This window comes from Anas acuta, chromosome 18 (assembly GCF_963932015.1).
Source record: "Anas acuta chromosome 18, bAnaAcu1.1, whole genome shotgun sequence".
In the NCBI taxonomy this organism is placed as follows: domain Eukaryota; kingdom Metazoa; phylum Chordata; class Aves; order Anseriformes; family Anatidae; genus Anas; species Anas acuta.
Genome location: NC_088996.1, coordinates 10,533,136 through 10,544,129, shown reverse-complemented (window position 1 = coordinate 10,544,129; position 10,994 = coordinate 10,533,136).

The window sequence follows — 10,994 nt, the reverse complement described above, 5'->3', positions numbered from 1 at the left end:
TTAGACCCCGGACCCCCAGCTCACAATCCCTTCCTTTAACTGCTAGCTCAGCATCGCTCATTCTGGCATGGGAAAAGCAATTGGGAATAAGAAGCTATTGCTGGGGCAGGCAGTCTATAGGGGATAGAGTTACATTTTTTACAATCATGTATTCTTTAGGACCGGGTTGTGATTTGAGACGAACTCAAGCTGCAACATTCAGAGGCGCTGCTAGGATTGAACACAAAACCCCAGAGCGCAGTGGCATTCGAGTCGGAGGTTTGGGACCTATTACCGTGGATGACGTCCACTGCAGGGTCTGCAGCACTTATCTCTCACCCTCAATGCTTCACTTTGCCACTCAGGAGAAGAGATGGAAGGGTTTTCTGTGCCGTGTCGTTACGATTCCCCTCTTCCTATTGCCCAGCTCAAAGTTATTTGTGGAACTAATAGAAGGGGCAAGACTTTCCTCTTGAGATGCTTTCCTCCTCTGCCTCCTGTTACATAGCTGCGCGTTTGGAATGTGTGTCAAAATTGAAAAAAAAATGATGCTGATTGTATTTCCTTTGCTCTTTCATTTGGGGATTGCTGGCTATTTGCAAACTGAACTCAAATGGAAGGCCACAGGAGTTTAAACCCGATTGAAGCGATGCAGGAGAAGATGAAATGCCGTTCTCCAGAAGCTCTCAGGCTCCCTGTTAATCTGTGCTGACACCGCTTGAGCATCGGGGTTAAGAGACAATAAAGAACGTGGGGCAACTGGGATCGAGACAAAAAAGTGAATTAGTGAATTAATGAAGAAAGATCTTGAGAAAAATGTCTTTGATACCTAAAAATAACCAATGGTGTGTATTAGTCTAAAGCATATTTTCAATGCAGGGATAAGTGCACGCAGCAGGGAGGAAAATACAAGAGGGAAGCTGTAGTAGAGAGTGTAGAGGGTGAATTTAACTGACAATAGATCACTAGAGCCTGTGGTATCGCGTTTAGAGGGTTAAAAGGCTAAACATCTTTGTATTTAATGGAAGATGCTCCTAGAATTCTCAAAAAGAAAAGATGGAGAGAAAATCTGCTGTCGGGGAACTTGAAAGAGATGCACTTTTGCGCCTAGAGTCTGGAAAGCTGGAAACGTGTTCAATGGGGAGACCCAACGGGCACATTTCTTTTCGGAACAACCTCGGTCCTGGGGGATTTTCCATCAGCGAGGCTGCTCCCAGGTGTGCCTCTCGTCCTGCTCCATGTCGGGGTGGCTCCAGCATTAATTTATCTGCAGGTTATGATGAGAGGAGGAGTGTTCAGGGCCTTGAGAAGAGCAATGCTTGCTACCATTTTGCCGAAAATTGCTCATGGGTTGTAAGCAGACTGGGGCTTACAAGGGCCAGAATCAAACCGAATGATTATGGCTCAGAAAACTACTATAATTTATATAATTTTCTCTTGGAAGACATACTCCGTAGGTAACCTGCCTTCTCTATAACCAATAAATAGCATTCTTGGAGAACAAAGATCTGAGGATGCTTTATAGAAAGGAGAAACACGAACAAAGCTGTACCATACGTTAAAATCAGCAAAACTGCTTAAGGCAATCCAAGTGCATTTTTTTATTAGTATTGTGTTGTGATGCTAAACAGAAAATGACAACTGTGAATAAGATAAAGGTCTGCATTGTGCATGAAAAATTTAAATTGTTACTTTAAGGAGAGAGATATTTTTTTTAAATCCCATAAAACATTTATAATAACATTTTACAAAATTAAGAAGGGGAGAATTGGCTTGAAGTCTTCTAAACCCATTAAATTTGCATGCTCTTGTTCAAAGCAATGGTTAAAAAAGCAAGAAGAGGAAAAGGTCTAGGAGGCATGAGTATGTGTATTTGAATACATATTTGACAGTTTTATCTGAGAATCAGAAATCTGGTACTTGGAGCGGTTTAGGGCTGAGCATAAGTTTTGCCTGTGGGTTAGGCTGCGAATTTCTTAGCAGTGAAGGGCTGAAGTGGAGCCACACTACAGAGGGGAGAAGAGTTTTGTCCCCAGGAGATGCTGGATCCAGCCCAGCTCAGGGACAAGGCTCTGGGGGCACCCACCTGCCCAGGGACCCCATGAGCACATCCCCATCCTCCTCCCCTGGCTCCTTGAGGAGCCTTCCCATTGCTCCAAAGGCACTCAGCTCCTGTTCCTGTCAGGAATAGCGATTTGTTCCGTTTTCGAGCAAAATTAATCGTGGCAAAGGAATGAATGGGAGAGCTTCAAGCGAGCGGGTGACTCTGCCCAGAGAAGCTGGCGTTTGGCAGACAAACACGAGCAGCAACATCGCCGCGTGTCGTGCTCGGCTCGGAGAGACTGGTGAAATCCCGACGCGGGTCGGCGGAGCGGTGGGAAACCCACTCACTGCGTTTTGTTGGTTAATAATTACATTTTTCATATTTTATTTATTTCCTCAAACGAAACAAGTAATTATTACACAATCCTTTCCCCATACCACTTTGGAAGATTTATCAATTATAATCTAGGAGAACGGCCCCATGTTAGACTTCAAATGTGTCTCATTAAAGATATTTTTTAGGAAGAGTGGTGGAAAAACAAAGAACTGCTGTGCTGTTGTCTTTTACTTCTCTTTAATGTCGGGTTCAGAAGTAATGATGTTGGGAACAATCGTTCTTCAAACCTCTGTTTCCTTGTGTTTACTCATTAAACACGAGAACCAGGTGCTCTCATGGGGAAATGCTCATTCTAACATTGGCTTTAGAAATCAAAAGTCTCTTCTCTTTCGCTAACAAGCACTGCTTTGCAGGGAAGGGACCGGGAAAAAAGCAAGCAGGACCCGCTTAAAAAAAATAAAATATGTTAGTACCTAGCCCTGCAATCTTAGCTTGTAGAAATCATCCTGGTTTTAGAGAGGTATCGGTGGGAGACGTGTGATTACGGGGTGTTCATGCTGCCTAAGGGTTGGTCTCGGTGTGCTGAGCTCCCTGCGTTGCAGTGAGCGTGGGGCTCAGCAGCGAAGGCTGGCCCCTGTGCTCACTTAGGCAGAGCATGTGTCACCCTAGAAGATGTCTCCAGCTCTTCTGTAGCACCTCAGGAGCGATTTGGTGATCTGAATGCAGGCATCCTGTGCTGCTTTGGGCTCCCCAGTCCAGGAGGTCAGGGCAGGTAATGCCTGAAGCCTGCAGCTGCACACCCGTGCCGCAGCACACCCCTAATTCCCATGCGATGTGCTGCCCACAGGTGATGGGCAGGCACCGGGAGTCGAAAGGTGGAAGAGCTGTTGCATCTCGGAGAGGTTCACCCAGTTTTCTTGAAGCTTCTGTAGGCAGAAATTAGCAGCCTGGTGTCCAGGTCTGAGCTGCCTTGGCTCCAAAAGTTGCGCTGGTATCGGTGCCGGGAATATTCTTAATTTCGTACCAGTATTTGCTATGCAACATCCTTGCCTCCCATGGCAAAGAGGGATCAAGAGAACTCAGGATGAATATTTCTCCCACTAGTTTTTGATACTGGTTTGATGAGCGTGGTGAAACGGAGCTTATCTGTTGTGTGGATGGAGGTAGGAAGAGGCTTTCCCTTTGGGTGGATGCTCAGGAGCTGCAGTTAGTGCATATACAGCAGGAGGCAGGGTGCAGAGGGCTGTGCTGCGGTGACCTTTCAGCATAGGAAGGGCCTTGAGCGTTTTGGCAGAGTGCTGAAAGCTTTCATATTCCCATGAATGGGTTGAAATTTTGAACAAAAAGTAGAATTCTTTTCTCGAGGAGTAGAAAACTCTTGTTTCTCTGGGAAGTGCTTCTTTTTTTCTTTTTTTTTTTTTTTTTTTTTTTTTGAAAGATTTCAACACATGCTAATTTTAGCACCACTTTGGTGAAGCTCAGGACTTTTGTGCCGATTTAAACCAGTGGCTCCCCCCGCTGCATGCGACAGCCGAGGCAGACGCAGCCCGTTCAGGTATCGATATCCACCAGTAGGGGTTCAAACCACAAAATGGGCTTAACTGGGGTTTTCTCAGTGCCTTGCTTCAGGGCTGCTCCTGCTCCCGGCCCCGCTGGCTGCTGTAGGCTCGGGGCGCCTTTGAGCAATCCCATTGATGCAGAACCTGAAGATCTGTGTTAAAAGCTGTGAATGCTGCTCTCCCGTTTCCAGCCCACCTTCCCAGAGCCAGTCGCTTAAACTTTTTACTTGTCCTGCAGGAAAGCCTGTTAGTGGGAAGATATCAAGGGGAAGCTGTATAGATCTGATTGGCAAGCTGTGTTCTTAGTTCTTGGTGCTTTTTTGAGTCGTCGTCTTTTCCCCAGCAGTGCCTTTTAATTCTGGTTTTATAGCTGACCTTGTTACTGTTGTTAGTACAGTTTTTTTTCCTTTCCCTTTTTTTCGGCGTAGCACTTCTGTAAATGTTTTTGTTCTTTGTTCTAGTTCACTGTCCCTTTGAGGTTCCTTCTGATGTCTAGTCAGTGGCGTGTTTTTGATAAATTCTTCCCTAGCTGGTGCATCTTCTCTCCAGGTATCAAAAATCAGGGCAATGGTTATTGAAGGGACGCTCATTAGAGTGATACATGATTTCGCTGCTGCTGCCGCCACCGAGAGGAGTGGGTGCCTCCGAGTCAACAAATGGGCAGCGTTTAAACAAAGGAGCAGGAGACCTGCCCTGGAGGACCCACCGGGTGCACCGCCACCGAGCACGGGCCCTTTGTGCACGGGGCTTTGACGGGGGAAGCAGGGGCTGCACCCCCAGCCCTCTGCCACCCGCTCCCATGCTGCCATCAAGGGGCCACAGCAGTCTCCTGGGGGGTCTGGTACAGCACGGCTGGGCTCAGGGGTTTAAGGCGATGGTAAAAATGGGAAGCTGGGCAGAATGAGCTCTGCTTGGTACCCGTCTGTTGCTTACAACCTCCTCTTGCAGGGTGCGTGAAGGGGCTGTGAGATGGGCACGAGGCTGCCTGGCAAGGCTGGGGAGCTCCTCGAGTCCTGCTGGTGCTCCAAACACGCTGGCTGCACCAAGCCCTTGGACCAGGGATGGCTGAACCAAAAAAATCTGGAGCAGAACCCAAGTCACAGGCAGGTCAAAATGCTTTCTCCATGCGTGGAGGGTTCAGAGTGACGCTGTCTCCCTGGGAACCCCTCAATCTATCCATCTCCAGGCATTAGGGAAGTGCACGGGGTATTTCTGAACCCGACAAAAAACTTGTTGTGTCTTTGTGGCCAGGGAGCAGAGCAGGGAGGAGGACCAGAAGCTCCAGGTTCTTTGTAGCAGCCAAAATAGACTCGGGGAATCTGGGGATCCTCATAAAAGGCAAACCGGCAGTCCCACCTCTGTACTTTCCCAGCATAGACCTTTTGTCTTGGATTATTCAGGAACCTTTCTTGTGTTATGCATGGTAAATAGGCTTTCCTTGAGTCTCTCTTATGTTAGAGGTTTAACAACGCAAAGGGCTTTGTTCTGGTTACAAGCATTGCAAAGAACATCTCCAAGGTTTGTTTACACCAAAGGGCAATGGCCTAATAATCCTCGGTGCATCATGCAAGGGCTTGCAACAGGAAAGGTAATGTCTAATGACCTTGATTGCTTAAATGCCTTCCAAACTCCTCCTCAAACACTAGAGGGTGAAGCTCTACAATTCCACTGAAAAGTAAGTAACAGAGGGAAAATGAGCCACCGAAAGGTCAAAGACGGTGTCTGAGCCTGGAGTCTTGGCTGCTTTGATTATGTCAGCACTGCCCTATATTCTGAGAACCTTTAGGAAATTAAAGAAACTCTTAGTTGGACAAAGCTGAAGTTAAAAACGAGATTAAGTGGCCTCTGGCAATGCCTTTTGTACTTCTGAAATACTGCAAGACGCTGCTCCCTGAGCAGGCAGGCCCCGTTGGAAGCACTGAGGATCCAGCAGAAATTCTGCCCGAGCCCAACGTGACACAAATTCACAGGAACAGCGGCAAAGCAACTCAAGCAGGTAGCCTTAAAATAAATCCAACCTTAAATTCTCTTCATGGTTTCACTTTAGGAATCAAACCAGCTGCCAAGTGCAAATACTGGAAGCACATCCCGTAATTTAACATTAACTGTTGCTTGTTGCAACTTGATAGGCATGCTCCAAGTGCACCGCTGCTTTGTTCTGGCTCTAATTCACCCCTCCACACCTGCCTAAACTGCTGGTGACTTTCTCAGCTGGATGCACAGGTACACGTCCCGGCGCTGAGCTGTGTCAGCAAACGCTGTGCCTTGTTGCTTGAAAAAGATTGCAAAACGCTTGGTTGGTGCCAACGAGCAAGCTTCGTGCAGCCAAAAATGAAATGCAAATAGGAGGTTTGGCCCATCGCTGGTGAGACTCTTCAAAGCAGGACTCCCCTTCCTGTGATGTGAGGACTTTGAGATGGAATCCCCCCAAGCAAGAACAGCTCTCAGAAGGGATGCCAGCACCTGGTAAAATCAAAGCTTTGAAGACGGGCCTCCCCATTGATAGAAGTCTTTGCATAAGTACCCTCCTATCTTCTCTGATGCCTTTCCAGTGTCAGCAAACTGGAAGCTACGGGATGGGGAGCGGGGTGGGATCCCTCACCGGCACAGCAGGTCTCCTTGCTGGAGGCGGCCGCCCAACCGCGTGCAGATCCAGCTGACCTCCGGGGTCTGGCAGGTGAATTCCAGCAGGTCTTGCTGGGGTGCTTGAAGATGCTATCGCACCTCCACTTCCCCTCCGAGGTCCTACCCCTCTCTCCACTCCCTCGCAGCGCTGGCAGAGCCAAGTGGTGCCGGCACCACGAGCACTCGAGGGAAAACCCAGCGGCTTCGCTTCGGCAGGTGAGGAGGGGAGGTTTTCCACCAGGCTCTGCACAGAGCAGCAGGGCCAAGCCTTTGATTCTCCACGCTGCGGGAGCAGAAACCTCCTGCAGACGCTGGGCAGGGAGGTGACGGGGCTGGAGCAGCGCAGAAAGCTTTGGCAGATCTCAGCTGGAGCACCGAGGTGCCAGATCCTGCATTTTGGGTCTCCTTAAAGGATGTGATGGTGTGACAGAAGAGGGTAAATGCTACGACGTGTATTCATGGATCGTTGTGTTGCCTTCCAGCAGAAGCACGACTCTTTCCACCACCTCCTCCCTCAACTTTCTCCAAAAGAGAACCAGCCCCTTCAGCCTCTCCCCAGAGCCACCCTCTTCCTCAGGTTGCTCTTCACCAAGGCAATGCTTTCCCTGCAGAGTATTGATGTCCCACAAGTGCTTTTATTATTATTTGGTTGGGCACCTTTTTACTTTAATGTATGACCTGCTGAATTACAAAGAAAAAACACTTTCTGGTCTGAAATGTGTCTTTGTTTTAAAGGAGCCTTCAACCTTTCTTTTTTCCTGGTCCATGAAAGATTCCCACCACCAGGGCACCAGAAAGAGGAAGGAGCAAAGCTTCCTCTCACCTTTCATCCCTTCCTCTAATCAAGTGGCACTGCTCGGCGCCCTGCAGTACCTGTCTGGGAACCAGTTTGGGGGTGAGGGCTGCTCTCTGGCCAGGAAGCAAGGGGGTGGAAATGAAAAGCAAACCCCTCGGGCTCTCGGGAAGAGGAACTGGGAGTGCCGTGGCTCGGGCACACGAGAAAGACGTTGGTTAATGAAGTGTTGGTGGAAGTCCTTTGGTACATGGAGAAGGGCAGGAGCACGAGCCTTGTGTGCTCCCAGTGAGAGCAGCGTGGGCTGTGCTCCAAGCACCAAGCCCAGAAGTCATCTTGCTCCTGTGTTCATCCTCCTGCAGGTCCCTGAAGATCTGCTGTGCCTTGTCTCGGGGAGCTTTGGGATGGAGATGGATGCGTGTGTTAAAATGCCTGGGAGGGGGTTCCCGTGCAAGAAGGGTCCCTCCGGGGGTCCCTCCTGCGGGGCATGGCTGCTCGTCGGTCTGTGCAGTTGGAAACTCAGCCCTGTGCTTGCCCAGCTGGGTTATTTCGGTCATTTCAAATTGATTCCCATCTGAAGAAGAAGCCTGCTGCTTGCATCCACCAAGCCCACAACTGGAGACCTCCAATAAACACGAGACTGGAAGCATGTGAAAACCGCGCATTTCAGTCTTAATGAGTTACCTGTTCGAAAAGGGAAAACCAGCAAAGAATTACTGGCCTAAGTGTGAAATAAGACTTTTCAAAGGAATTAGCCCAGGCAAGGCCCAGGATAAGAGCATTTTCAATAATAGCATTAGGACAGGAAGAAGCACAGCAAGAAATGCCAACTGTAGTCTCTAAATGCTTAAGCAACTTGAAATCTAAAGATGAAAAGGCACTGTACACTATTTACTCTTATTAATGCTGAATTGTACAGAAGTACATTTATATTTTATACCCCTTTGAACTGGGAAATACATATAATTCCCACAAGAGGATAAAGTATTTTTGCACCGGAGGATTAGAGAGGTGCTTTAAAAGGAAATTTGAGGTACAGCTCGAAAAGGGACGGAGATTTCCAGTAGGTCTGGCTGCTGCTCTTACGCTTTCATAGCGCCCAGAGCTGGTGCATCACGGCTGCTTCTTGAGAGCGAAGGGGCTGGAGCTGCATGCAAGCAGCCCAAGAGATCTGAAGGGAACTGCTGTGTTATTTGAGGGCGGAGTTGTGCCTAAAAATCAAGGGGCTGATGGATGCCTGACCGCTCACCCTCCTTTGTAAGGGTCTCTGCTGCTGTGACCCGCTGGACCTTGGCTGTCCGCAGCCAGAGCCTTTGTAAGGCGCTTCCAGCGCAGCCTCGCTCCTTGAAACTGGGGAGCAGAAAGTGGTTGCTTGTGCTGAGTGTTCCCGTTTGAACCCAACCCATCACCTCCTCCGATGCGTTTCTCTGTTGGAAGGTTATTAAGAGTGACAAGGCTCTAGTAACGCAATCTATCATTTGAATAAAGGAGCCGCTGTGTTCTGCAGGTGACTCCTTTGTGGTCACGCTCGGAGGAGTAGCGTAAGGAATGATCGCGCCTGCCTTCAAACTTTGCAGTGGGACACAAAGGGTAGAAAAGATAAATAAAAGCCAGGCAGCATCAGCTTGCACCATCGGGTTACCGTGCTCCATCACATCAGCTGCAATGGCTGGGGAAGGATACTGCCCTTTTGGAAACGAGGCCACACCTGAGTCGCTTTTATTTGCTCGAACACATCGGACCAAACCACTCACATAACGAGGCTAGAAATATTTCCCTGGGGTGACACAATCCCATTTATCCTTAGACCTCCTGTTCCACGGCCTCGCTTGGTCCCACGCGGACCCTCACGGCGTCCTCCCCCACCAGCCATGCTCACGGGCTAATTAGGGGAGGTTCGTTCCCTGCAGGTCCCTGCGGCTCCTCTGTGCCTTCACCTTCAGCCTGGCGCTGCCCAGGGCTTTGCCACGGCCGCCAGGGCTCGGGGGCAGCGATTTCTAACCAGCAAACACGGGTTTGAAACCTCCATTGTAGCAGCCCACCGTGGGGAGGGGAAGAGGAGCAGATAATGAGCTACGGCATGATCAACCGCGAGAAGAAGGTATAAAAGATAGAGACCATTAGAAAAGAACAAGGCTTAAATGCCATCTGAGATTTTAGCTGAAAAGGCCTTTATTAGGTTAAAAAAAAATCTACATTTAACAATATAGAGTACCCAGTCCTGTAGATTTCTACCGCAAACTCCTCTGAAGTAAACTACAAAGGATTGCGATGTTTCTTCTTTCAGACTTTTTTTTTTATATGAACTTTTTTTTTTTTTTTTTAAGGCACCGTATCCCAGTGAACTATCCTCCATTTCTTTTTCTTGCTGAAGCTGCAGATGTACATTATGCTAGTGTGAAAAAAAGCTAATTAAACTGCATAGACTCTGCAGGAGGCAGCGAAGGCCTGCAGTGCACGGGGGATGATTGATTTGGACTGTCACACAGCTCTGCTGGGTGTCATAACTTAGTGACAAATAAAGGATTACAGTGTCCCAGAGTAACTCTCTCCCTTTTATTGTTCACCAGACATCAAAGCACAAAAGCATATTAGCATTTTTAATAAGTAGTTAGGTCAGTCGTGGCTTATAGTTTGGAATTACTTTATGTAAAACTAAAAAAAAATATATGAAAGAAGGCCCAAACTTATTGGTAGATTAAAAATATAATACCCACAAGGCAGGAATGATTCTTCCATTGCTTTCGATGGAGCGTGTGTTATTTGTCTAAAACATGCAGGGAATGCGAGTTCCCAGCCCATTGTCTGAGAGCTAGATCCTAGCTATAAAAATATTATTAAGAAGTTGAAAACATTTTATCAAAAAAACAATTATTGAACTTCCAGCGTTACAGGCCTGCCTGGCGCATTATTTGTGCATTTTTCATGGGGAGCTTATTGTTTTCTGCTTACAATTAGCAGTATAAAATGATTTTTTTTAATCACCTTATCTCTAATGAACATGTATCCCTGGAAATGAAATCGTGGGTATCTTGTACTTTTTTAAAAAAAATTATAATTTGTGGGTGTTTACTTTAAATAAACAGAACTCAGATATGAAAATGTGAACCAGGATGGAATAATGAAGCTGGTGTTCTTATCAGGATACAATTAGCTCGGCGTAATTGCTAACGTCTCCCTTTGAAGTGGGCAGAGCCCGTTGTGATGGGGCTGCTCTGCTCTGCAGACATGGCACGAGCGGGCCGGCGGCTGGAGGCTTGGAGCTCCCACCCCAAACGGAGGGGACCCAAGGGACGGCAGCCATCGGAGGTCCATGCTCACAGCTCTGTTAGGGAGCCTGCTTTTTGGGGCTGCACATGTTGAGGTGTTTATAAATCCTGGAGGGAGGCTGAGCTCAGTCTCACCGGAGACGCCGCTCTCTGCAGCGCAGTTGATCAAAGGTAGAAGAGGGAGAGGTGAGGCTGGATGGCACCAAAGCTGCCCTCAGCTATCACTGACCCCTGCCTACAGGATCAAGCCCTGGCCAGAGCAGGATCCCTTGTGAAAAGGCTGCAATAGGGATGCAAACAGCACCTTCCTCGGCTCCCCTCTCGCTGGCAAAAAAGTCATGGAAGCATTCTCAACTTTTGAGATGCAGTCGCTAAAATCAGTTTTATTT